The sequence below is a fragment of the Microcaecilia unicolor genome, chromosome 2, assembly GCF_901765095.1.
Source record: "Microcaecilia unicolor chromosome 2, aMicUni1.1, whole genome shotgun sequence".
NCBI lineage: Eukaryota > Metazoa > Chordata > Amphibia > Gymnophiona > Siphonopidae > Microcaecilia > Microcaecilia unicolor.
Window position 1 is genome coordinate 439,994,366 of NC_044032.1, and position 27,459 is coordinate 440,021,824.

General features: G+C 43.1%; 1 protein-coding gene across 2 annotated transcripts in view; it reads left to right on the top strand.

Moving 5' to 3' along the window:
• Nucleotides 1-27,459, top strand: part of ELOVL6 (ELOVL fatty acid elongase 6) — a 151,223-nt gene that overhangs the window by 53,279 nt on the left and 70,485 nt on the right. Inside the window, exon 2 of one of the 2 annotated variants that reach the window (XM_030190857.1) lies at nt 2,586-2,648. The exons of the other annotated variant lie outside the window; for it this stretch is intronic. The gene's annotated coding sequence lies outside the window, so the exon portion shown is untranslated. The remainder of the gene's footprint in view (nt 1-2,585; nt 2,649-27,459) is intronic. 2 annotated transcript variants of the gene reach the window in all.

Sequence of the window (27,459 nt, forward strand, 5' to 3'; positions counted from 1 at the left end):
GCTAATATCTACTATGCAGTAAAACACAGCTTGGTTAAAGGATTCCTAAGACTTTCTCAGTTTATTCTATTTCCTAAAAGAGAAATAACCCATTCAGTTCAGTATGGACTGATGAATTTTTGCAGTTTATGTATCCTACTGTGTCCAGGGCAATGGCTCGGCAAAGCTGCCACTCCTGGACCATTTCCTACTGGTGCTTGTGATTACCTAAGACCCCACCAGAGCAGGTCATATACCCAGCTCTTTACTACTATCTCAGAGATCAAAGGAAAGAAATCCACACGCACACCACTATTAAGAACAAAATACAGATCAAAGTCCTTCGGGAGAGAGTGTGGGGCTCACATAATGACAGTGAGCTAACCCAGAACTGTCTCAACTCCTTGTGGCTCTCTGCTTCATTTTATTGGCATAAAGTCAGAGCTTTTTTTGAGGAGGTACTTGGGGGTACTGAGTACCGGCACCTTTTCCATTGTGTTCTAAAATTGACCCATGGTCTCCAAGTTTTAATGAAAGAGCTCAGGCCCTACACACCAATTCTGCCTTGTCATAGATTCTGTGACTGGTTGCAGGGGGCCTGGCTATTGTGGGGTGGGTCCCTCAGTGATCACCCCACCCCTGAAGGCTGGCCTGGCATTTGAGTACCGGCATCTTTTTCGCTAGAAAAAGTACACTGCACAAAGTATTAGGTAACGAGTTACGTCAATAGGTTTACATCATACATCACAAAATACAAACAATAGATACTCATTGGTTGAGGTTATATTCAGCTCTATCAGCATTCTAGAGAGCAAAGGTCAGACAGCTGCTAGCTATTTCAGTAAAACTCATTACCGTATTGGGAACATGAAACTTAAGCAACAAGTATTCAACATACATCTGCTTGCTCAAAGCATGTAAACTATGAATGTACGTTATTTTCGGTTCCCCTGTTTTTTCCTATGCTTACCAAACGTGTGTGTGCTTAGTGGTTTTTCCTAGCATCTGGGCAGACATTTATTACTTCAGCAAGTTTAACTGTCAGCTTAGCAATGTGTCAGCAGTCTGTAACTAGGTTAAATGCATCTGTTCTGCTCTACAGATTGACTTTATTTTCAAAATGTAATATTTAACTCTTGATTATTCCTTTCTAAGCTGAGAGCCTATCATGTTCATAATACATCCTTAATATCATCACTTGCTGTGCTTTCTTGCCAGTAACTGGTTCATGGGAAACATCTTACTACTTTTGCAAACTTATTTCAATTAAATACAATAAATAATTTTAGTAATTTTGTATTTCAAAGCTAATTTAGTTTTTCAGGAGGCTTCTACCCTTCGGCCTCTTCAGGGCTTCTCCTAACAAACTAGAATATGAGCAGGAGACCACTAGTGACTGAAAGGGGACCTGCCAGGCTCTTAAAGGGACCTCAACCTAAATATCTGAGAAATCTATAATATGGATAATACTGAGATCAGCATGTTTTTCTTCCAGCCCTTTAGAGGCCTCAACTAGCTCCCTCCAAAATGTAGTCAAGGAACTCCCACAAAGTTTTAATAAACCTGAGGGCACAAGATCCATTGCATCACATTATTACTCAGCACCAATATGGAGCAAAATTCCAGAAACTTCCATATTATACATACATAGAGGGAGCTTTGTGGAGACCCTGCTGCATGACTAAATGGTAACTAAGATTGTAGAAGAGCGGGAGTTATAAGAATGGAGGTGCAAGGCAGAGAAGGAGGGGTCAGAAGGAGAAAGGGTGGTTAACCATTTACATTTCAGTAGTTTAAATGGTTAACTTTGTTCAAACAGTGCTTACATCCTTGTTCTAAATGGCATGATAACTTCATAAAGAGTCTGGTGGCTACAGTGTAATGCATACAGTGGGAGTAAATTCTGTAGGGTGCTGCTTAGTTTTAAGCATTAAGAATGCATGTAAAGAGCCTCTGATAAAATAGCAGCTAGTGGAAAAGTATGTGCTGTGTTTTGATGGCGCATACTTTATCGGTGGGCATGTGCATGGGTGGAGTTTGGGCAGAGTGTGCAAATACATGTTTAAAATTATAGAACATTCTGGCTAACATCTTGGCATGGGCTGATGTCAGTGATCACACCTGAAATGTAGGCCTGTTTTCTGCCACTTGTGTTAGGTGCCTACTTTCCTTTATAGAATACAATTTTTTTTTTTTTTTTAATATATAGAACCGGCTTGAAATAGGCACCTGCTTAGCCTCTCTATGCTGTAGGCTTACCTTCACAAGGGTAATTTTTTATAAGAGGGCACCTAGGTAGGAAATGCACAGAGGGGCCTGATGTGCCTGTTTTATAAAGAAAAGCTACTGATGGACCTACCGATAGACATATAATTTTTGTGTTTATCTAAACTAAAATGAAATTTAAATCATAAAGAAAGATGTATTAATTAGAGAAACGAGAACAATTCAAAGCAAAACAAATATAGAATAAGAATTATGGATCCATGAGGAGTTGAGCTCTTTATCTGATGGTCCATTTTGAAGAAATCCAGTAATTTGGGACATAGTGTATGTCGAATTGGATATCTTTACCCAAATTCAACCTTTTTGTTTTGATACCACAGAAGTGCATGCATTCTGTAAGGACAAGCAGACTTCAATCTTCTCACAAGTAGGTGATGCTACGGGTAAGTCTCTTCGCTTTATTATATAAAGGGAGCATATGTCCCTAAGTGCACTTATAAAGTTACCACAGAGAAGATAAGGGTACATAGTTACACCTGCTCCGAGGCAGGTATAATTGTATATGTAATAGATACATAAGTGCCTCTCCCCCAGGTGCTATGTTGTGTGCCTGCTTCCTGTGTGTGTATACCCCTGGGCAAATTTATTATAGCCTAATTGACAAGTTGGACTGCTGTTCCTCATGCTCAAAATCTTAATTATCTCAGTTCACAAGGTTACACTAATGTTCATTTTGTTTTTACACTAGTCATATGAAAATATTTTTAGAAGGAGGTTGACTATCACTGGAAGAGCTGTGGCTTTTGTTTTTTTTTAAGATGCATTTTAATAGAGGTTGGTAGATTCTTTCTTCCCTCCTCCTACCAGTGACAGTGGAAAGAGTTGCAGCTGAAAAGTCATTAAAATAAATAGGTCATTTTGAAAAGGAAGAGAAGCAAGTTCTAGCCTGTGAGGCTGACTGAAGAGCTACCTGTGTGGTGTTAATAAATCCCCAAGGAACTTCAGAAAATCTTTCTTAGGTTAATATATCAGTAGAACTTGCTGACTCACCAATGAAACACTTTCACCGGACTGCCCCAACTCTGACTTCTGTGTATGTGCTGATCTCGATATCTGCTCAAACTGGCCCCTTATGTAATCAAAGGTCAAAAACTCCCAATGTATTGTCACATACAGAAATGCTTTCTTATTTTTGTACTAATTTTCAGACTTGTTAATAATGTGCAATACTGCTCAAAACCACATGTCCAGAACTTAAGGCAATATTATATCTCAAATTTTGCAGCACATCTTTTAAATCTCAGTCACAAGGCATTACTTTTGTAACAAAATTTGCAGCACTTATCGTTGAATACTTCATCCCAATGGGGATCTCCGTTTCACCAACGGCTTCTTCAAGGGATATTCAGGTACTGCTACAAATATCACTAGACACTATGTACAAATGCCTGGAGCTCTGCTGGACAAAAGACCCACCGTGAGAAGTATGCAGAATCAAGGTACAAACAATATTAGCAATCATAAATTTGTGGTGAACATACCAGTGTGCAGCAAACGTGAACTTATGCAGTCATTGAAACCTTCAAAATGGCAGCAGATAAGAAAATGATGCTGTCGAAAGACAGCCAGTAGGGAACCAGAGAAATGTGTCAAACCAATCATGGGAGGCCAACATGGACAACAAAATGCCCAATCAAAAAAGCTGCAGAATTGCTCAGTGGTTCAAAAAAGAATGGACCATTGTATGCCAATGTTAAGACCCAAAGGCTCCACAGATTGCAACTGATGTGTCCACCACTGCTCTCGCTGTAGCAATTTATCCATGGTAAAGTGTATGGGGACAGACTTACGACTCTCAATATGTATATATTGGAAGAAAGGCAGGAGAGGGGGGATATAATTTACTTAACAATTGGATTATTTTCTCCCTATATTGTATTGCCTAATTTTATTATGTCATCCATGTGGGATACAAATGCAACAAATAAATAAATATAACAGAGATGTTTAAATATTTCTGTGACGATCATGTACAGGATGTGAGCCTCTTTCAAATGAAGGAAAATTCTGGAATGAGAAAGCATAGGATGAAGTTAAGAGGTTGTAGGCTCAGGAGAAATCAGAGGAAATACTTTTTCACCGAAACGGTAGTGGATGCGTGGAATGGCCTCCCAGTGGAGGTAGTGGAGTCAAGAACTGTGTTTGAATTTAAGAAAGCATGGAATAGGCACGTGGGATCTCTTAGGGAAAGGAGGAGATAGTGTTTTCTATGGATGGGCAGACTGGATGTGCCATTTGGCTCTTATCTGCTGTCATGTTTCTGTGGTCACCATCCTGCATATTGGCAGGCACATGCTCAATTGCATAACATAAATTGATGAAAAGAAGGGCTCAGCGTGGTACAGTGGCTTTTCTGGTCAGTTGAGATTGGGGGAGTGCCTGGACTTTGTACTGGCTTTAGAGGCATACTTAGTGTTCTGGGACCCTACTTCACCTTGTAGATCCCGTTCTTCCTCTGTGTCTGAGCTGTGGTTTAGGCTGTAGCTTTCCTCACCCCCCCCCCCCCCCCCCCAAAAAAAAAAAGACACAGGAAAGACACACAGCTCTGTTCGGTGGATTCCTTCTGTATCTTTTTGCAGGCTGAGCCTGATCTGTTGCCGGCAGTCTTTCCTAGAGCCCCCGCTGTGCACAGGAAGAGTGCAGTGCACTGCAGGTGAGTAGTTGCAGTTCCGTTTTGGGGTCAGCTGTACTATGGCCGCAGAGACCGTCAAACAGTGTTTGCGGTGCAGGGCATTCTGGTCAGCATTGGGGCTGTGTGTGGCCAGTTGCATGGTGGTTTTGTCTGGCGCTGGTGAAGGGCCTTCTCCGGAGTGGTCTGATTCCTGTTCTGATGGTTCAGGTGCGTGTGCCATTTATTTTTAGTGCCCGCCGATGTGGTTCCTGCCTCACAGCTCGTGACTGCAGCAGATGCTTCGTGGCCTGCCTCAGTCTTCAATGTAGCACCTCTAGGGGGGATTTCCCAAGCTGCAGGGTCTTCTGCTCAGGCTGCTGTGGCTTCTGCCTCCGGGAATTTTTTTCAACGGAATTTGTCCTCCTGCTTCAGGCCTATTTATTGAAGAGGGCTTCTCTCTCCCCGCATTTTCCTGTGATCCCTCCTCTGGAGGTCTCTTCTCTGGATGATGATGTGGCCTTGCAGCATTCCTTGGAGGAGCCGGTGTTAAAGAGGCGGCGTCTGGATGTTGCTTTGGAGGTGGGATCGCTGCGACCCCTCTCTGGCCCTCCTTCAGTGGCTACTGGCTCTGGGGGGTCCTTACGCCCTTCTCGGGTGGATGAGTTGGAGGACGGTGAGGATCCCCAGGAAGAATCTGATGATCTTTCTGCAGTCAGGCTTTTTCATCGAGATGAGCTCCCTTCGCTCATCTCCCACACCTTGGAGACACTAAACATTAAGGATCCTGTGGCATAAGTTGCAGCTACGGTCAATCCCAAAATGGCGAGCATGAGGAAGCCGTCTAAAACCTTCCCAGTACATGCTGCTGTTCAGGAACTCAATTACATAAGTACATAAGTACATAAGTAGTGCCATACTGGGAAAGACCAAAGGTCCATCTAGCCCAGCATCCTGTCACCGACAGTGGCCAATCCAGGTCAAGGGCACCTGGCACGCTCCCCAAACGTAAAAACATTCCAGACAAGTTATACCTAAAAATGCGGAATTTTTCCAAGTCCATTTAATAGCGGTCTATGGACTTGTCCTTTAGGAATCTATCTAACCCCTTTTTAAACTCCGTCAAGCTAACCGCCCGTACCACGTTCTCCGGCAACGAATTCCAGAGTCTAATTACATGGGTGAAGAAAAATTTTCTCCGATTCGTTTTAAATTTACCACACTGTAGCTTCAACTCATGCCCTCTAGTCCTAGTATTTTTGGATAGCGTGAACAGTCGCTTCACATCCACCCGATCCATTCCACTCATTATTTTATACACTTCTATCATATCTCCCCTCAGCCGTCTCTTCTCCAAGCTAAAAAGCCCTAGCCTTCTCAGCCTCTCTTCATAGGAAAGTCGTCCCATCCCCACTATCATTTTCGTCGCCCTTCGCTGTACCTTTTCCAATTCTACTATATCTTTTTTGAGATACGGAGACCAGTACTGAACACAATACTCCAGGTGCGGTCGCACCATGGAGCGATACAACGGCATTATAACATCCGCACACCTGGACTCCATACCCTTCCTAATAACACCCAACATTCTATTCGCTTTCCTAGCCGCAGCAGCACACTGAGCAGAAGGTTTCAGCGTATCATCGACGACGACACCCAGATCCCTTTCTTGATCCGTAACTCCTAACGCGGAACCTTGCAAGACGTAGCTATAATTCGGGTTCCTCTTACCCACATGCATCACTTTGGTCTGATCCAGAAGGAGTTTGAAGGTGGCTAAGGCTATGTCTTCTCTGTATCCAGTTGCTGCTGATCAGGCAGAGAAGCTGGTTCTCCCTAAGGAGTGGTTACTAAGAAGACCATTCTCCTGGTTGAAGAAGGAGTGGCCTTGAAAGACATGCAGGATTGGCATCTGGAGGCTTCCCTTAAGTGCGCTTTTGAGGTGTCTGCGCTGGCCCTCCAGGTCTCTATTTGTAGCTGTTATGATGCCAGGGAATGTCTTAGCTGGTTGCAACAGGCTTTGGAGCAGAACCACGGGTTGGCTTCGGCCTTTGGGGATTCTTTGACTCGCATGGAGTCCAGTTTGGCTTACTTGGCATAGTCCCTTTTATGATTTGGTGTGTGCTTCCACCAAACAGGTGGCTTTATCATTGGGTGTTAGATTTGGTGTCTAAGCAGAGGCTTGTGTGTCTTCCTTTTCAGGGTGAACTTCTTTTTGGAGAGGACCTAGAGAAGATTGTGAAGGATTTGGAAGATTCTAAGTCTCTGATGATAAGCCTAAGCCTGCATCGTGGGGGGATGTTATGTCAGACCTCACCTCCATGAGGCGAGGCGTTATTGTCCAGGATGCACATCGGGAACCTTCCAGCACCCTCACTTTCAGCAGTGCTCTTCCTTTCGAGGTGATAAGCAACCCTCAGGCACTGCAGCTCGGCAGGGGTCTGGCCCTTGCCCATCCCAGTGATGGGGCGCTGGTCTGCTACTCGGGGCTAAGGATAGGGGGTCAGCTGACCCTGAGTGGGCCAACATCACTTCAGACCAGTGGGTCTTAGACATCATCAGAGAAGGTTACAGAATAGAATTCTTCTTGCCCATTGGCGGTGTTGCTGGAGTCCAGGTGCACCACCACTTCCAAGCGAGCAGTGCTTGAGGCCAGTCTGTAGTCTCTACTGGATCTGAGGGCAGTGGTGGCCATGTCCCCCTCCGATATCCACTATGGATGCTACTCAATTTATTTTGTGGTTCCTCAAAAAGGGTGCTCCTTCTGTCCAATTCTAGATCTGTGGAAGCTGAACCAGTGTATCTTGGTCTGGCATATCTGCGTGGAGACTCTGCTGTCCATGGTGGCAGATGTGCAGCCGGGGGAGTTTCTCACTGCCCTAGAGCTCAAGGAGGCCTATCCACATATTCCGATTTGTCCTCCTCCTCAGCGATTTCTCGGCTTTGCCATTTTGGGTCATCATTTCCAATTTTGGGCTTTGCCATTTGGGCTTGCTGCTTCTCCCCGCACCTTTTCCAAGGTCATGGTAGTCATGGCGGCAAATCTCCAGAAAGGGCATCAGAGTGCATCCCTGTCTTGATGACTGGCTGATCCATGCAGATTTAGCGGAAGAGAGTCAGAAGGTTACTTCTCGGGTCATCTTGCTCCTGGATTCCTTGGGCTGGGTGGTCAACTTTCAGAAGAGCCACCTCACCCCGTTCCAGGTCCTGGATTACCTCTGTGTCCAATTCGACACATCGCTGGGTCGGGTGTTTTTGCCCGAGAACATGAGAGTCAAGCTTCAAGATCATGTTTGTGGGCTGCTGGGGTTGCTGAGCCCTCGAGCCTGGGATTACTTTCAGGTTCTGAGTTCTATGGTGGCAACCTGGTGCTGTGGGCGAGGGCACACATGCAACCGCTGCAGCTCTCTCTTCTATGCTGGTGGTCTCCGGTTTCCCAGGAGTATCTGAGGCGTCTTCTGTGGCTGCCCAAGGGTGACAGAGCATAAGCTGGTGGCTTCACAACTCTGTCTTGTGGAAGGGGATCCCTTGATGCCTCCTCAATGGGTGGAGGTGGTCACGAATGCCAGCCTGTCTAGCTGGGGAGCCCATTGGCTCCACCTTCATGCACAGGGGCAGTCGACGGAGGCTACCCACGTCCACCAGTCACCCAACTAGCCATATGCCTAATGATTGAATCATCAGCAAGTACAATTTCACTAAAAACAAGCAAGTGCACCGGGACAGGGAAAAGCAGGGCAGGCAGCACAGTGGCAAATATCTTCACAGGAAATCTTCTGCTGGCGAGGCTTGGGGACCCCCACCAGCCAAACCAGCAGACCTCGGGGGGCACAAAACCCAAATTGGGGGAGCCCAGGCCCCCCCGTGGCTAAGCCACTGGATTCAAATGAATATTTTCAAGCAATCATTTTTGGAGTAAATTATTCAGCTGTCAGCGGTGAGAGTTTTGCTGACCACCGCTGGTGTTATTACTGGGTGTTCAGTGCTGGGTCACATAAACAGTCAAGTCTAAGCCAGCAGAGGAGGAGGAAGTGACCCAGTGTGCAGCGGTTCACTTCCTCCTCTTCCTTCTGCTGCACAATTTCTTTTGGGGCGGGAAAGAGAAACTGAGGAGAGGCCATGATGCTGGCAGCTTCGCAGAAGTCAGCAGAGGTTCTGCACTACACAGTTACGCATATTTGTCCTAGGAGTATATACTGTACACATCTAAGAGAGCCCTTCCTAAACTTTTGGGCCCTAAGCATATGCCTGGTTGTATTGTACCTTAATCCTGCTCTGTATCTATGTTCAATTGTTAACAACTTTATCATGGGATTTAAATGAGCTTTGTGCATCCACATTAAATATAGAATACTTTTGCAACCTTTTTGGAGTTTGTGGTCAATATTGACAAATCATTGAAATCAGAATCCTCATAGCTCACCTTTACTTCCACTTCATGGAAACTCAGATTTTTCAGTCTGGCCGGATAATGTAGTTTTTGTGGAATGACAGGATGGTGGGATAACTTTATTGGAGCACTGCATATCAGATGGCAGAGGGTTACTTCTGCTACTGGAACCGAGACAGACTGGGAAATGTGCCGGAGATGAATTTACATATCACCAATTGCACCACTGTGTTCAATTCTTAACATCCACTTCACTTTCTTTAGATTTTATTACACGTTTACAGGACTTTCCCATGCATCCTCAGTGTCCTCTTTTTTTCATAGGGCCCTGTTGGGCTTTGGTACCATTAAAGTGTGTGCTGATTTAAAGGGAACTAAATTTGGTTGGGGGGAACATAGACTTTCTTCGCATTGTTAAACATATTCCTCAGGTTTTTTCACAGTGCAGAATATAGGGAATGCTGGTATCGAGTTTTACATAGAGTGTATTTTTGCCTGGCTAGAGCATACAGAGTAGGTAGTGCTTCATTTTCGCAGTGCCCTAAGTGTGGCCTTCTTAAAGGGGATTTGGGACATGTATTTTGGAATTGCCTCGATATAAGATTTTATTGGAGTTCAATAGTTTGTTTCCTTAGAGGTATTTTTGGACAAAATATTAAACGTCAACTTTAGTGTCTGGTATTGGGATGGGAGATACCTGTGCCAGAAATGGTGGTTAATGGTGATGAGTTGAATGAGCTGAAACAAATCTCTGTAAACCATGAAGATTTAATGGGGCAGTTTGACAAACTGGAGAGTAGCAAATTATCTGGGCCAGATGGTATACATCCCAGAGTACCAAAAGAACTAAAAAAATGAACTTGCAGAGCAACTATGTAAATTATCTTTAAAAATAAGAATGGTTCCACCGCTGGAAGTATTGGCAGCCATTTTAAAAGAGCAGAGAGGAGAAGATCAGCACCGCGGCAGCAGGCAGGAAACAGTGGGGATCTTTCCTGCCCCGAAGAAGCCACTAGTCCACCAGGCTGCCTCGAGGTATGTGCCAGGAGGGCATCCTGCTCAGTGTGCAGCAGCAGCTAAGAAAACAAATAGAATGTTAGGAGTTATTAGGAAAGGAATGGAAAACAAAACTGTCTTTCTATCGCTCCATGGTGCAACCGTACCTTCAATATTGTGTGCAATTCTGGTCACTGCATCTCAAAAAAGATATAACGAAATTAGAAAAGGTAGAGAGAAGGGTGACGAAAATGATAAAGGGGATGGGACAACTACCCTATGAGGAAAGGCTAAAGTGGCTAGGGCTCTTCAGCTTGGAAAAGAGACGGCTAGGAGGCGATATGATAGATGTCTATAAAATAGTGAGTAGAATAGAACGGACAGATGTGAATCAATTGTTTACTTTTTTCCAAAAATACAAGGACTTGGGGGCATGTAATGAAGCTACTATGTAGTAAACAAAGTAAAATGGAGAAAATATTTCTTCATTCAATGTGTAATCTCTGGAAGTTATAACATTCTCTGGCAACAAACATAGCTTAGCAGGGTTCATAAAAGGTTTGGACAAGTTCCTACAATAAAAGTTCATAAGTCATTATTAAGACAGACTTGGGAAAATCCTCTGCTTATTCCTGGGATAAGTGGCATAAAACCTGATTTTACTCTTTTGGAATCTTGCAAGGTACTTGTGACCTGGATTGGCAACTGTTGGAAACAGGATACTGGGCTTGATGGACCTTCGGTCCGACTCAATATAGCAATGCTTATTTTCTTATGCACAATAACTTGGCATGTCTCATTCCCTGGAAACGTTTTGTTAGCATTACAACATTGCTGCAGTAGAAAAGCACTGGGATCATGACCCTAAAAGAATTATGAAGATGTTATGATCACTGGGACATGCCCATTCCAACTGATTAAAAAAACTGGAAACAAGAAAACTAGACAGAGAAAAACACCAGAATAGCGTTGATCATAGAGGTGTCGGTTCCAAGTGATTACTCTGTGAATTGTGTGGAGAGAGAAAAGATCCTCAAGTACTAAGGAATGCAGTCTGAGACCCAAGAAAGCATGGCAGAAAGATACAGAAATATTTCCCATTATTTTGGGTGCCATAGACATGAACAAAAAATTTCCAAGTACATCATGACCTTCTGTTTTGCTCAATGCATGGTGCAACCTCACATTTTCAAAAATGCTGACTGCTGTGGGCTTGGTGTTATCCCAGAAATTTTTGTTAAAACCAATATCTCTGAATTGGACAGAATAAAATGCCCCAAAATTTGAATACAGTTAAAAAAAATCCAAGAACAAACTGAAAACTGCTTGCCTGTTCACATCCACTGAGAACACAACAATAATTTGTCCCTTAGGATCTGAGAGCATCTGGTAACCTGCAAGACCTCATCAGAAAGCACATGTTCTCTGAATAATGAGGATGGTTTCCCATCTTGAAGTAATTAGCACACTGATCACAGCAGCCACTAGAGAATATTTCTAGTCATGCAGGACTGCAGTACCTAATGCAGAATGTTATAGTTTCAGCTGTGCAGAGCTGTGAATGCTTAAAGCACTCAAGAATAGTTTCAGATCGGAGCTGTGATTTGTGTGACTCTGAAACACCCAGTGGGATCAGTTTAGCAGTAGCCCTTGCCTGGGTCTGACCTGTCAGCTCATGAAGAAGCCCAGTCCTTGGTGTGGTATAACTGTGCCTGCCTTGTTCTGGTCTGCTTTTATCCATTTTGTTAATTATCATAATAATATAATAATAATATTGGGGGTTGCCTTTTTTAAGGAAATTCACCCAGGGTGGTATAGAGAAAAACAATGTGGACATAATAGAAAATTTCAGCAGAAAAAAATATTCAAATAACAGTACGTATTGGAGGGAATTCTATAAATAGTGCTGAAAAATGGGCACTGGAAAAAATTGGTGACCTTTATAGAATAAAACATCGCACCAATTCCCACACCTAACTCTGGGTGCCCAAATTATGCCTGCTGAAACCTGGTGTAAATGCTGATGCCCAAGTTGGGCACGCTTACCCAGTATTCTATAAGTACACGCATCCTTCCCATCTTTTAAAGAATTTTGACTCAAGCTGCCAAATTCTGGAATGCTGTACTGACACCAATGCTCAACATCAACTGTTACACTCAATTCCATAAAGCCTTAAATAGAAAAGAAATAGCACGCCCATGCCCCTCCCATGGCTACATCCCTTTTGGAATACACGCTGTGGGAATTAGATGCCCTGCCGTATAGAATACTACTACTTAACATTTCTAGAGCGCTACTAGGGTTACACAGCGCTGTAAAGCACGCATCCAGATTCGTGCATGCTTTAATGATTGCGAATTAGCATCAATAACAGCACCCAATTATTGATGGTTAAGAGCTCGTTAGCCAATTTGTGCACTTATATCTTGGCAGTACACCCAAATTTGGGTGCCATCTGCCAGATTCTATATATCACGCCTAGCACTGGACACTGAAATCTAAGTGTATTCCATAACAATGTGCGTAACTTTATTAGGTTAACAAGCCAATCAGCATTTTTAACAGCACTTAAGCAATAATGAGCACTAATTGGCAATAATTAGCATTTACACACATAACTCGCTAAGCATATTCTGTAATGAACTGCCTAAATTCTAAAGCATGCATTTCAAAAGGGGCGTGGTCATGGGTGGGGAAATGGGCATTTCATGGGTGTTCCCAAATTTATGCAGATTGTTATAGAACATGGCCCAGTGCACGTAAATCTACACGGAGGGATTTACGCCATGTTTTCATTGTTGTAAATGGAGGTGCGAAGTTTTAGGTGCTGGGATATCAACTGAGCATATTCTATCTACCTCATCTAAATCTTATAGAATACACCTAGGTGGAAATGTTTTCTGCACGGATTTTTTAAGCACCATATATAGAATCTGGCCCAAATGTAGAATTGTGGGGCTTATAGCGTAGTATGCTACTGACAATGTCGACACAATACACAACAAAACATCATCATAGACAACATGGGATGTAAATGGAGGTGGAGCATATAGATAAGATAAAATAACAGGGATTAGTCACATTTATTTTCTAATTAACTTAAAGAAAGGTTGCAGGTGCAGTCAGAAAAGGTGTAATCAACTGATCTCAGCTAGAGTATGTATGATAAGCAAGTCCTGCTACAGTAAGTAGGGTCATAAATCTGCAACTAGACTTTATTATTTAGTTAATAATCTACATGATACCAAAGTCCTCCAACTATCAAGTGAATCTGTTCCATCTGCCCTTGACCTAGCAACATTCTTTGAGCAAAAAATTGCCAAAATTAGAACAAGTCTAACTAGCTCCAATCCTTGTAGCAATTTCATCACTACTACTTGAATATCACACATCAATACGAAGGCATAAAACTGATAGGATTTGTTCCTATTTCAATCCTCCTTCTACCATAGTAGTCAGATCCTTCCTCAGCAAATACTCACACTCGCATTGTACTCTTAACACATGCCCAAGCTATATTCTCTCAAAAGCCCCAGACTTTTTCATTAACATCCTACATAATTACATATGCTCCATGTTAAAAATGGCTCCTTTCCAACTGAGAAAGGAAATATAATTTTAACTCCTATTCCTAAAATCCTTTAGGCAAATTGAATGAAATATCCAATTACAGACCAGTGGCTTCAATACCCCTGTTTGTGAAGGCAGTAGAGGGCTTGGAAGGAAAACAACTAATGGAATACATATCACACTTCTTACTACACTACACACAATTGGGATTTAGACCCAACTATAGTACCAAAATGGTTCTCATTGCATTATCTAAATTTAGACAAATCTTAAGCATGGGTAGGAAAATTATTTTACTATAATTCGACATGTCCAATGAATTTGACTTGGTAGATCACAGCATCTTATCTACAATTCTTGATTCAATGGGCATCTGCTCAGATGTTTATAAGTGGTTCATGGGGTTCCTCAAATCCAGAACATACAAAGTCAGAATAGGAGAATCCACCTCCCCAGCCTGGTCCCAAGATTGTGGAGTTCTGCAGGGATCTCCAATATCTCCCATTCTCTTTAACATTATGGTGGAACTCCTACGTCCTCCTAAAGGCGAAAGGTTTTGCAGTCTTTTATATGTGCAGGTGACATGACTATTTATCATCCCTTTACACTCAAATTCAGGATATCCTCGCCAACATTCAATCAATCTTAGATCTCATGGAGAATTGGGAAACATCTTCCATCTAAAATTAACAGGGAGAAAACTAAATTTCTCATAATTTCTAGTCCTAACAACTTCCACAATGACCAGTTTTACCATCAGTCAGACAAACTATCCATTGGAATATAATTTGAAAATTCTTGGGATCATCATCAACCAATTCCTATCATGTGAAGATCAAGTTAATTCCATAGTTACCAAAGCCTTTAGAACTTTATGGAAGTTGACAAGAATCGGATCTTTCTTCCCGTTTTCTACTTTTCGTTCCCTTGCACAGACATTAGTCATTTCACAGTTGGATTACTGCAACTCCAGTCTATTTAGGGAATAAGGAATCCCTCAACAAAAAACTTTAAACTACCCTAAATACTGCTGCTAGACTTGTATGCAAAGGTTCAAAATTCGATAAGGAATCCCCACTATTATATAAATTACATTGGCTACCAATCAAAGCCAGAATCATCTTTAAAACATGTACATTCATCTACAAAATTAACTGTGGCATGAGCCCAGATTACATGATGAAGCTGATAGATTTACGTACCTTCAGTATGTCTATTAGATCAAAAAACTATCTCATTTTCTTAGCTATAAAAACATAAGATATAAATCCATATTGAATGGAGATTTCTTACATACTTGTTTGCAATGGTGGAACACCATCACTAGTGAGATAAAAAGGATTACCAACTATCTAATATTTTGCATGAACTAAACAGCAAATGTTAAGATATCTTTACTTGTTTGCTCTTTTCAAAATCTCACTATTTTGTTTTCTTCATACTTGTAAAAAATATATTGTATGCATTACTAGTCTTAATTATTGTAAGCCACATAGAACTGAATAATTAACATTTGGATTAATTGGGATATAAGCACCAATAAATAAGTGTAGCCAGTGTCTAGCTAGTTAGTTGCTTCTTCCATTGAAGGCTTGCACTTACTACAGTATGTTATTTCTGTATGGTTAGTTATAAAGACTACAAATATTACACGTTACAGCATCTTTATTAATGGGGGTCCTCCCAAAAAAGAATCCAATAAGATAAGCCAGTATGTCATTGCAAATAACAGACTGGGACGGTAAACCAGATACTTTGCAGATGATGAGCAAGGGGACACGACACTGCTTAAAACGGTGTTTACTGTACAGTGGAACCACTCTGCAGTCTGTCACCAATGCAGGACTCTTAAAAAACAATAAGAGGGGGGCCAGTGTGCTAACTCGGGGGGATTTCCTCCAGGTTAGCAGTCTCATTCGTGGGAAAGTTTGCTACCCATGCAAATGATCTGGTCAGAAAATGTAAGGGCTCTTTTACTAAAGCTTAGCTAAATGCTACCCATCCTATCGTACCTATGGACCACATGGCACTTAGTGCACGTTAGTGTCTGTTAGTGCATACAACTAAGTCTCTAAACATAAGGATCATTTGTGCATTAAAATTACAGAGCACTAGCACTTAATCATGAGATGGTTATAGCTATGCATGTACATGCTAGTCGGGTGCTAAATTATATTCTAGAACTTTAGCACCAAACTCGCTTAGCATATAAAAGCAAGGGGCTGTGTACAGGGTGAATGGGTGGGGCAAGGGCGGGTCCCACATTTGCATGTCTCACAGAATACATAATACAACACATTTGGTGTACGTTGCAACTCAGATGGTATGGCCTTACAAGTTACAAAGTAATGTCCGTTTCACCCTGACAGTAAAATCCTTGTTACCAAGTTTATTTGAGAAATATAACACAGATACTATTTGAACAACAGAGGTTTCAGCAACTTGCGAAGCCTCACTTTTTTCTGTTCCAGTCTAATGTCAACCATCAGAGCATTCCAAAGACTCGGAGTCACCATATTAAATAGTTTTTCAGGGATGTTAATAATCTCATAAAAGAGGCTGCAAGTAACTCAAACTTATTTGTGTTAAAAGGCTTGAATGCAAACCTGATCTGGCTTTTTTTAAAAAAAAAGAAAGCATGTGAAAAGGACAGTTTCCATATAATCACTTAAAAGCAATACAAAAAGATGTAAATTCAACATGGTCAGCCACAGAGGGGTAAATCTAGAAATGGCACCGTAATTTAGGCGCTGGGATGATTAGCACTAAACCCAAATGGCAGTTCGTGTGGAAGTGCTGTTTTTTGTAGAATGCAGCTGTAAGTCTGCAGTTCTGCGCCAGGTGTAAATGCTCAGGTCTAGCTGTAGGTAGTTATAACCCGCGTATGTAACTCCTAGGCGCACCTCAACTTGCCCATGCCCCTCTCAGGTCCATGACCCGCACTATGGGCTAGATTCTATATATGGTGCTTGAAAAATCTGGGCGGAATAAATTTCCACCTAAGCGTATTCTATAAGCAGCGCCTAGATTTTAGCACGGTATATAGAATATGCTCAGTTGATATTCCAGCACCTAGAACTATGTGGCGTAAATACCGGTGCGTAGATTTAGGCACAGAGGGGCATATTCTATAACATGCATACATTTTGGAACGTCCACAAAACGCCCATTGCCCTGCTCATAACCATGCCCCTTTTTGGCTCATTGCATTAAAATTTAGGCGCTGTGTGTTACAGAATATGCTTAGCGAATTATGTACATAAATTCTAATTATTGCCAATTAGTGTTCATTATTGCTCGGTAAGACCAGTTATCAATGATGATTAGCTTGTTAAGCCAATTAAGTTATGCGCGCTGTTATAGAATATGCTTGGATTTTGGTGCAGACTGCTAGGCACGATATATAGAATCCAGCGGTATGGGGCTGATATTCAGACTGCAGGAGGCAGCCCAGCAAACTCCCACAGTTGGCTCCAGGCTGTTTCCGGTGACTGACATTGAATATCCAGTTTATGTTTAGCTGGTTTAAACTTAACTACTACTACTTGACATTTCTAAAGCGCTACTAGGGTTACGCAGCGCTGTACAATGTAACATAGAAGGACAGTCCCTGCTCAAAGGAGCTTACAATCTAAAGGACAAATGTACAGTCAGTCAAATAGGGGCAGTCTAGATTTCCTGAAAGGTATAAAGGTTAGGTGCCGAAAGCAACATTGAAGAGGTGGGTTTTGAGCAAGGATTTGAAGATGGGTAGGGAGGGGGCTTGGCGTAAGGGCTCAGGAAGTTTATTCCAAGCATAGGGTGAGGCGAGGCAGAATGAGCGGAGCCTGGAGTTGGCGGTGGTGGAGAAGGGTACTGAGAGGAGGGATTTGTCCTCTCAAGTAAGTATTCAGCACTGGCCAGTTACGTTTATAGCGGCCAAGGTAGGCTTGCTATTTGGGCGACCCAATTTGGCAACCAAACTTAACCGGCGATGTGCTGGATATCCACGGATAGCCGGTTAAGTGCTATTTAACCAGCCAGGAGCCATTCCTGGCTGTTGAATCTTGAACAGTATGGAAATTGTGTGCTCAGTTTACAGAATACCTAACTGCCAATTAGCACCAATTAATACCAATAACTGGCAATTATTGGTGGTTAAAGCCAATTAGCATCTCATTAGACCATTAAGTTAGGCACATAACTGACCATATTCTATAAATTGTGTGCTCAACTTTGTGTGCTAAAGTTTGACGCCCAATTTTGTAGAATTAGGGGGAAGAATGTAAACTTTGCGTTTCAGGGCTTGGCTCCTCAGCTGCATGTATACAACTGAAATATAGCTCAGCATATAATCACTGGAACTTATAGTTGGAGGTGGTGGAAATTGGCACTTACTTATGTAATGGCTGACTCTGAAACACAGGAGCTGCCAGCAGATGCCGCTCTTTTAGCACATGCTTTTTTGTGAAATGGCTGTGGCTGCTGGATGTACTTCCTGACATCCTTGCGTGCATTTTACAAAAGGCTCTTCATTCAGCAGAACCTTTTGCAGAATCCTGGGGGAGATTGTATCTTGACCTGGGTGGCCTATGCAAAATAGGGCTTCTAGTTTGCTAACAAATGTAGAGAAAAGCAGGGTGGAACTTGATGGCAGACATCTCTCCTGCACCTGCAGATCCACTACACATTCTAATTTGGCACTTCAAATCTTTGAAACAGTAAAGCTGATGTTCAAATGGACCTTCTGCATAAAAAACACTGGCAGGCGAGATGTCATTATCGTAAGTCTTCTTGAGCACGTGGGGTAATTTCTTTTGACAGCTTTAGAATCTCAGGTTTGACTGGGGTTCATGGCATCAGGTTATGGCCGTCTTCATTTCCTTTCTGCTGTCAACAACATAATTAGCAGACGTGATGACTCCACACAGCAAATACCGTTACTGCTCAGGACAAGACTTAATGGGAGATGATTATGCACAAACGTAATTGTCAAGCAATGTTACTAAATGCTTGTTGCTTTGGCAATAAAAGTGTTTAATGAGAGCTAAAGCACATAAATCTCTTTTGTACAAATTATTAGCAAAACATGGTGCTTAGCCAGTGAATTATGAATAACCTGCGCCTATGGTTCTGATACATATTAGTACATGCTGGAGGCTATTTGATAAGGTTCTTGAATGCATGCAACAGTTTTTTACCCTTATATGTGTTTATAAAGTTGCCCCAGGTATATATACATATGGAGGAATTCTATATATGGTGCGTAACATTAGGTGCTACTTCTGTACTGAGTTTTGTTCAAGGAAAAGCATTCTAATGAATGCACGGCACCAAAATGAGGCAGAAACTGCCGATCCAGACAAAAACACACATAGAATAACGTCTAAGTGTTTCCATGTGGATCTACAAAGGGAGTGTAACGATGGAAGGGACATGGGGGGGGGGGGGGGTCAGGGGCATTCCCTTAGCGCACATTCCAGCGCTATTCTATAAAGGGCAGCCATCCTGAAACAGCTTTTATAGAATACCATTCAGCGCTGGGGGGGGGGAGTTGTCGCTGAATTTTGAGTGGTATAAAAGGAGCAGATCACACAGGAAAAGGTCCTTTGAGAAATACATTATTCATGTGAGGTCTATAAAAAAAAGCCTGACACTGGCTGTGTTTCACCCATGCAAGGCTAAAAAGGAATCTGTGCCAACAGCCTCATACAAACTGCTTTTTACTAAGGAGGTGAAGTGGCTTGTAAAAACTGCTTGGTTACTTTAGCCCCTGACACAGCCCTTTCGTGGGCGAAACACAGCCAGTGTCGGGCTTTTTTTTAATAGACTTCGCATGAATAAAGTATTTCTCAAAGGACCTTTTCCTGTGTGATCTGTTCCTTGCTCCTTTCATACTGCTGTTTTGGATCTTGTAGATCGCTTGCCCTGCTGTTTCCTTGGACCAAATTTTGAGTACCATTTACCGAATGCAGCCCATAAGGTAAACATTAAGAAAATATAGCACCTACTTTATGCAATGTACATGCACAGAGCTGACTTAACTATTGAACAGGTGAGGCCCTGGGTCAGGGTGATGGCGATTAAGGGCGCCAAAATACCTTACCTGGTTTGGAGGTTTAGCTTTTTCTTCCTCCTCTCTGTGGGTCCAGCACTGCTCCCTCACCTCTTTCATTCTCCCTGCAGTCCTGTAAAGTTTACATTGGTTGCCAGTGGTGGCAGCAGCATATGACAGGCTGCCTTTGGCCAGCCCCTGGGTCTTCCCTCTGCCGCGTCCTGCCTCCTCTGATGCAATTTCCTGTGAGTGGGATGCTGCAGAGGGAATATCCAGGGGCTGGCCGAAGACAGCTTGTCATGCTGCTGCTGCCAGCAGCAAATGTAAACCTTACAGGACTGCGGGGGAGAGAGAGAGGTGAGGGAACAGTGCCAGACTCGGGGGGGGGGGGGGGGGGGAGAAACTGGACCAAGAGGAGGAAGAAATGCTGAACCCATTGAGGGGCAGGGAGGGAGTGCCACCAAAGCAAGTTGGCTGTAGGCACAACTATTCCTTGAGCTGGCCCTGTACGTTCAGGCATTTCTGGGGGCAGGGAATACGTAGATCTGCACTTTTGCAGGGCATTTTATGTAAAAAATATGTATGCATCAATTCCTACTGGCACATACATGCATCTGCCTCAAAAAGAGCAGCGTTTTGTGCAGGCACTTTTGCGTAAACTATTTTATAAGGCATATCAGTGCTACTGTTTGCATTTATTAAAAAAGTACAATTGTATTCAACCGTGTGCCATCTTGAGGTTTTCCTGAATTCAGACCCATGACCTGGTGTATTAGAGGCTGGAGACTTACAGTTGAGTCACAGAAGCTAGGAGCGCAGCTAGGTGGGGCTTCGGGGGCATGGGCCTTCACAGATTTAGCCCTGCCCCCCCTCTGCTTTTGCCCCCCCCCCCCCCCGGCGCCGATCCTCCCCCGCCACTTTCGATCCCCTCTCCCGCCACTGCCAGGTACCTTTGCTGGCGGGGTTCCCAACCCCCGCCAGCCGAAGTCTTCTTCAGTGCTGGTCTCCGGCGCCTTCGCTGATCTAGTCCTGCGTGCATGTCCTGTATGTAGCCCCATGCAGGACGTGAGGAGTCAGGACTGACAGAAACAGATCAGCGAAGGCGCCGGAGACCAGCGCTGAAGAAGACTTCGGCTGGTGGGGGTTGGAGACCCCCCCAGCAAAGGTACCTGGTGGCGGGGGGGGGGTCGAAAGTGGTGGGGGGGTTGATGGCAGCAGAAGGGGTCAAAAGTGGAGGGGTCGGCAGCTGGGGGAGGTGGGCTTAACTGTGCCCCCCCACCTCGGGCTCTGGACCCCCCTCTTGCTGAGGTCTGGCTACGCCCCTGGCAGAAACTGTTTAGTTTTACCCCAAGTTCAAGGAAACATGAGCTTCAGGTGTAGAAAAACATTCCCATTGTCCACTCTCTGGAGGAGCAAGAGGTGTGTCTAATCAGTGATCTCTATAAAAAAGAGCCAAGCAGACATCTGCTGGTAGAACAGCTCTAGGTGGGCCTGCTCAGTGTTTACTGCTACCCAGCTCCATATTACTGCCTAATGTGTTTGCTCCTAGGCTAGCAATTGCTCTACTCCCAGTTCTGCCCCACTTTCTTGCTTTGTACCTAGCCTGTCCAGTAGATGTCCTGATACTTCCTGCTTATAAAATTACCCACCGTGTCATGGAATGAAAGCTACTTTGAAGGCCTTACTTAGCTTATCACCAGATTATTTAAAAGTTGCTCAAGTTTCCTCGGATGTTGACAGTTTTTCAAAGCTTTAGTGGTTTTTTGTATTGCAGATTTCAGGAAGCTATCATGCCTTACAGTTAGTACTTATTTATTTAGATTTTGCTCACACCTTTTTCAGTAGTAGCTCAAGGTGAGTTACATTCAGGTACTCTGGATAGTTGTCTGTCCCAGGAGGGCTCACAATCTAAGTTTGTACCTGAGGCAATGGAGGATTAAATGACTTGCCCAAGATCATAAGGAGCAGCGGCAGGATTTGAACCAGCCACCTCTGGATTGCAAGACCCGTGCTCTAACAACTAGGCCACTCCTCCACTTAGTAGCATTTCACTGTCCTTGACACAATTAAAGAATGAAGTAAAGTATGTATTGATATTTTTACATAAATGCTTTTTCACTTGCAAAATTTTCTATTTTGTCAGTCAACCCAAGATGTTGGTTTTCTTAGGATTTACAATGAAAGAGCTAAAAGGTGATATACTTTGTTAGTGGTTGAAAGGACTGGTTTATTAAGAAATGTATATTCAAAAGATTTACCTGGCGTAGCCACTTAAATCTTTTCTTCCTAAGACATGACACTTTTATTTAGCTAAGCTTGTACCTATGTGCATTTATTTTCAAGATAAAGTGGACCAGGTAAAGGCATGACGGGTCAGGCAGCCTTCTCATTTCACTCTCCTCTTTCCCAAGGAACATGGAGCGGAGGGAGTGTTGGCTTCCCATAAGGAACAGAAAGTACCATGGAAAGTTGGTAGGGAAGACATCTGAATAGAGTTGAGGAGTAGCCTAGTTCAAATCCCACTGCTGCTGCTTAAGATATTGGGCAAATCATTTAACCCTCCATTGCCTCAGGTACAAACTTTGATTGTGAACTCTCCAGGGGCAGAAAAAATACCTGTTGTTCCTGAATGTAACTCACCTACATTATATTTAAGTCACACCTACTGAAAAAGGTGTGACTTACATATACCCTGTTATTTTTAGCTGCCCTACGGCCTTAAAATATCGACCACTAATCTTTTCCCCCATAGACACAGAATAAGAGAAGACTAGCTGCCACCTAAAGCTTAGTTGTTTCATCTTTTTCTTCATTTTCAACCAGAGTACCGTTTTATCATGAAAAGGTAAATTCCACCTTCCTTGTTCAAATGACTCTTTTTTGCCCAGCTCTGGTGAAAAGTTTAGTTTAGTTTTTTTTTTTTAATTTCCTATGAATGTAAGTGGAATAAGGCAAGCAGGCAGCATCGTGCAGGTTTATCCACATATATTTGTAAAATATGGACTGTTCCCAAGCATTCAGCTGTGCCACAGTCTGGTATGCACTGTGACATAAACAGTCTTCCAGCTCAAGGGTGCAATAGGGTTGCTCACTGATTCAGGTCAAGAAAATGAAACTCGTTGAAGGAGTGGATGCTGCCTGCTGTTGAATCTCTTGGCTTACTAGGACTACAGCCGTTTTTAAATGTTCTGTCTGAAGTACATTATTTATGTTCTTGCAGGGGATCTGATTGCTCCGATTGCTGAATTCATGCTAGCCCGAGGAATTAATGGTGCACCTAGATTCCAAATCCTTTTCTTCTGGTGTTAATCGGAGGATGAGCAACTCCAAAAATGGGAAGATCTTTCATCCCTTTTCCTACAGCTTCCTTTTCTTCAGATTTGAGAGCAGGGTTTGGAAACTAGTCAAAATGTCAGGAGGTACCTTTATCAATCTTTCAAGTGTCAAGACCTTAGATGTGAATAATTAATGGTGAGGCTTAGATAGCATTTACATACAGTTCTCTGTGTGCCTTTTCCCTTTAATGAACCTTACTAAACAATGTAGTTTGTCTCATCTTTTTATCTGTATTTTATTCTAATATGAGGAGTTAGTTATGTCAGACTAGTAGATTGTACTCAGTAGGAATACCTGTTCATCAGCCTTGTGTTCCATGCTATTGCCTGACCAATTTACTTCAGTTCTTTGAAGGAGTAAACAAACATGTGGACAAAGGGGAGCCGGTTGATTATTGTGTATCTGGATTTTCAAAAGGCGTTTGACAAGGTACTTCATGAAAGGCTACAGAGGAAATTGGAGGGTCATGGGATAGGAGGAAAAGTCCTATTGTGGATTAAAAACTGGTTGAAGGATAGGAAACAGAGAGTGGGGTTAAATGGGCAGTATTCACAATGGAGAAGGGTAGTTAGTGGGGTTCCTCAGGGGTCTGTGCTAGGACCGCTGCTTTTTAATATATTTATAAATGATTTAGAGATGGGAGTAACTAGCGAGGTAATTAAATTTGCTGATAACACAAAGTTATTCAAAGTCGTTAACTTGCAACAGGATTGTGAAAAATTACAGAAGGACCTTACGAGACTGGGAGACTGGGCGGCTAAATGGCAGATGACGTTTAATGTGAGCAAGTGCAAGGTGATGCATGTGGGAAAAAAGAACCCGAATTATAGCTATGTCATGCAAGGTTCCATGTTAGGAGTTACAGACCAAGAAAGGGATCTGGGTGTCATCGTCGATAATACACTGAAACCTTCCGCTCAATGTGCTGCTGCGGCCAGGAAAGTGAATAGAATGTTGGGTATTATTAGGAAAGGTATGGAAAACAGGTGTGAGGATGTTATAATGCCGTTGTATTGCTCCATGGTGTGACCGCACCTTGAGTATTGTGTTCAATTCTGGTCGCCGCATTTCAAGAAAGATATAGTAGAATTGGAAAAGGTGCAGCAAAGGGCAACTAAAATGATAGCAGGGATGGGACGACTTCCCTATGAAGAAAGACTAAGGAGGCTAGGGCTTTTCAGCTTGGAGAAGAGACGGCTGAGGGGAGACATGATAGAGGTATATAAAATAATGAGTGGACTGGAACAGGTGGATGTGAAGCGTCTGTTCACGCTTTCCAAAAATACTAGGACTAGGGGGCATGCGATGAAACTACAGTGTAGTAAATTTAAAACAAATCGGAGAAAAGTTTTCTTCACCCAACGCATAATTAAACTCTGGAATTCGTTGCCGGAGAACATGGTGAAGGCGGTTAGTTTAGCAGAGTTTAAAAAGGGGTTAGACGGTTTCCTAAAGGACAAGTCCATAAACCACTACTAAATGGACTTGGGAAAAATCCACAATTCCAGGAATAACATGTATAGAATGTTTGTACGTTTGGGAAGCTTGCCAGGTGCCCTTGGCCTGGATTGGCCGCTGTCATGGACAGGATGCTGGGCTCGATGGACCCTTGGTCTTTTCCCAGTGTGGCATTACTTATGTACTTATAACAAATTCTGCCCCTGCTTCCAAACCTCATTCATAGGCACCAGCTTTGTGGGGGTGTGGGTGCCTGGGTGACCCCCAATATTTTATGCTACACTTTATTAAATTTGTAACCTCCATTCTGTAGAGCAGCAGGGGAAAGCAGGAAAGAGATTAATCTGTTTCTCAGCTATTGCTCACTCTTTCTCCTACAGCCTATTGGCTGGCTTGTTTGACCAATGGGCTGCAGAAGGAAGAGGGATCCTATTGGCTGGTTGCATCTGACTGATGGGGCTGTAGGGGAGGAGGGAATAGCTGTCGCCTAGAGATAGAGGTACCTCCTGTCTACAGTTAATCAATGAGGAGGGGAAAAGTAACAGACATTGAGAAAAGAAAAGACTTCAGGCCCCGATGCTCAAAACTCCGGCGCTGTACTGAACAAAGAAATAGCACCAGAACAGCGCAGGAGAACACCTTAATGCTCAGTGCTAATGAGATGCAAATATAAGCACGCTGTTAATATTGAGCATTAGGGAGTTCAAGGGGAGGATTATTATGTCTGGTGCAAGCGCTCAAAAGTTGTGCATCAAGCACAGCTCTTGTGCGTATGCACCTATCCTAGGGCATGGAGATGGAGCGTCTGGAGCAAACTCTGAAGTGAAATCATTAAAAAAAATCTTTTAATATTGTAACTATTAGGACACCAGAATTGAAGATTTTCTGTCTTTCACAGACATGGGCTCACTCAAGTTCACTCAGGCTAAGTAGTGAACAATTTTAAGCTTATAACATTTGCCTCAGCAACACTTTGAACTAGGGATTCATTTCATATTGTTTCTGGCCTAAAACAGGCAAAACATCTGAAGTTTTTTTTTTTCCTGTGTTTGAAATAGTGTGCCTTCCTTGTAATTCTGAGCCCCCCCCCCCCCCCCCCAAGAGCTGGGTCCCCATGAGAAGTTGCTCTTCAGCCACCCTAATGCCTGCTCTGAGCTGGCATTAGGTTTTTAGCAGTAGGGGCATGCTGTTGTCAGCATTGGAGGGGGGGGGGGGAGTAGGAAATGGCCTCCTCTGCCTACATTTGCATGCTATTTGTGTTGTTGTCTGGTGAGCACATTGTTTCCCTGAGGTAGGGCCTTTTGAGCATTATGTGCTGGTAAACATGGGCTGTAGTCCTGTGATAATAGCCTCTAGCAGGGTCAGCTTAACCATTGGACCAGGTGAGGCTGTGGCCCAGGGCACCAGCAGTCAAAGGACCAAAATACCCAACCTCTGACCTCACCTGATCTACAGGTTAAGGCTTTTCTGTCCCCCCCTCAATAGGGAGCCAGTACATTCAGCCAAAATAGACAAAACATGGTTTCTGGTTTAACCCTAGTTCATAAACAGGGCACTGTATTTTAAAATATCTGAAGGTGCTTTGTTGACTTTGATTTAATGCCCTGATTAAAGTAGTCCAGATGACAAGTTATACACAGCAGGCATCACTGTTACAAGATCCTCCTTCTCTAAAATAGAACAGAGTACAAATTTGTCATAGGTGATGAAACAAACTGTGAACCTCCACAGCTTGATCATTTGTGGCCAACGTTACATCCAAAGGCAGCGAAAGCAGAGGGAATAACACAAAATACCACAGTCCAGCAAAGAAATGATGTCAGCCCAAAAAGGTCATCATTCCTGTACTCAACTTTGCATCCAAAATAACAAATCAGTGCTACAGGTCGCACAAGGCATTGGGTTAGGATAGTTGGAAATCCAGACTTGGCCTAAAATCTCCCTCCTGATACAGGGTAACTTGGCAGAAATACACAAAGCGTGGAGTGGTAACTTGGCACCTGGTCACATTCCCCCGATTTCTATATAGGTTACCCAAAGTTGGGTGTGGAGCCCAAATGTGAGTGTAAACTAATTAGTCAATTATTGAGGTTAATTAGTTAATTGGCACCAATTTGGATTCATACGCGCAGCTTCCTAGATGCTACTGTAGAATGCTATGCACCCAAAGTGTCTTGTGTGTAACCCAGAAGGGGATGTGGCCATGGGAGGCGCACGGACGGGTCAGGGGTGTTCCAAATATTTAGGTGCAGCGTTATAGAATACCAGATTTATGTGCACAACTTGCATGCCAGAATTTACACCAGGTTTCAGCTGGTGTAAGTCCTCGTGCTCAATGTTGGGTGCGGGTCTCCGCTCTAAGCACTGTTCTATAAAGGGCACTCAGTTCAGAGCACATTATAAAACAGCACATAGCACAAATTTTTTCTGGTGCCTAAATTTGGGTGCCATTATGTAACTAAATTTGGTTCATTGTGTCATACATTGAATTGGAATTTAATGTGAGGAAAGACTATGTATTGTAACATGATGGCCACAGTGTGCCTGGAAAACATTTTATCCTATATAATAAAACGCACCTCCAACATTCTGAAGCTGACTGAATGGCTGAGGCATTCCTGCTCTCTGTATCCATCTTCTGAATTGACATCATGTACTTCCGGGTTCGTCACAAGCAGAAGTGACCAACCACACGAGGTTTCTCGGCTTCAGAATGTTGGAGGTGCATTCTATTAAATAGGATTGGTCAGTTCCTTGAAGCACAGCCAGAGCTCAACGTCCTGCACAGTAACGCTCAGACA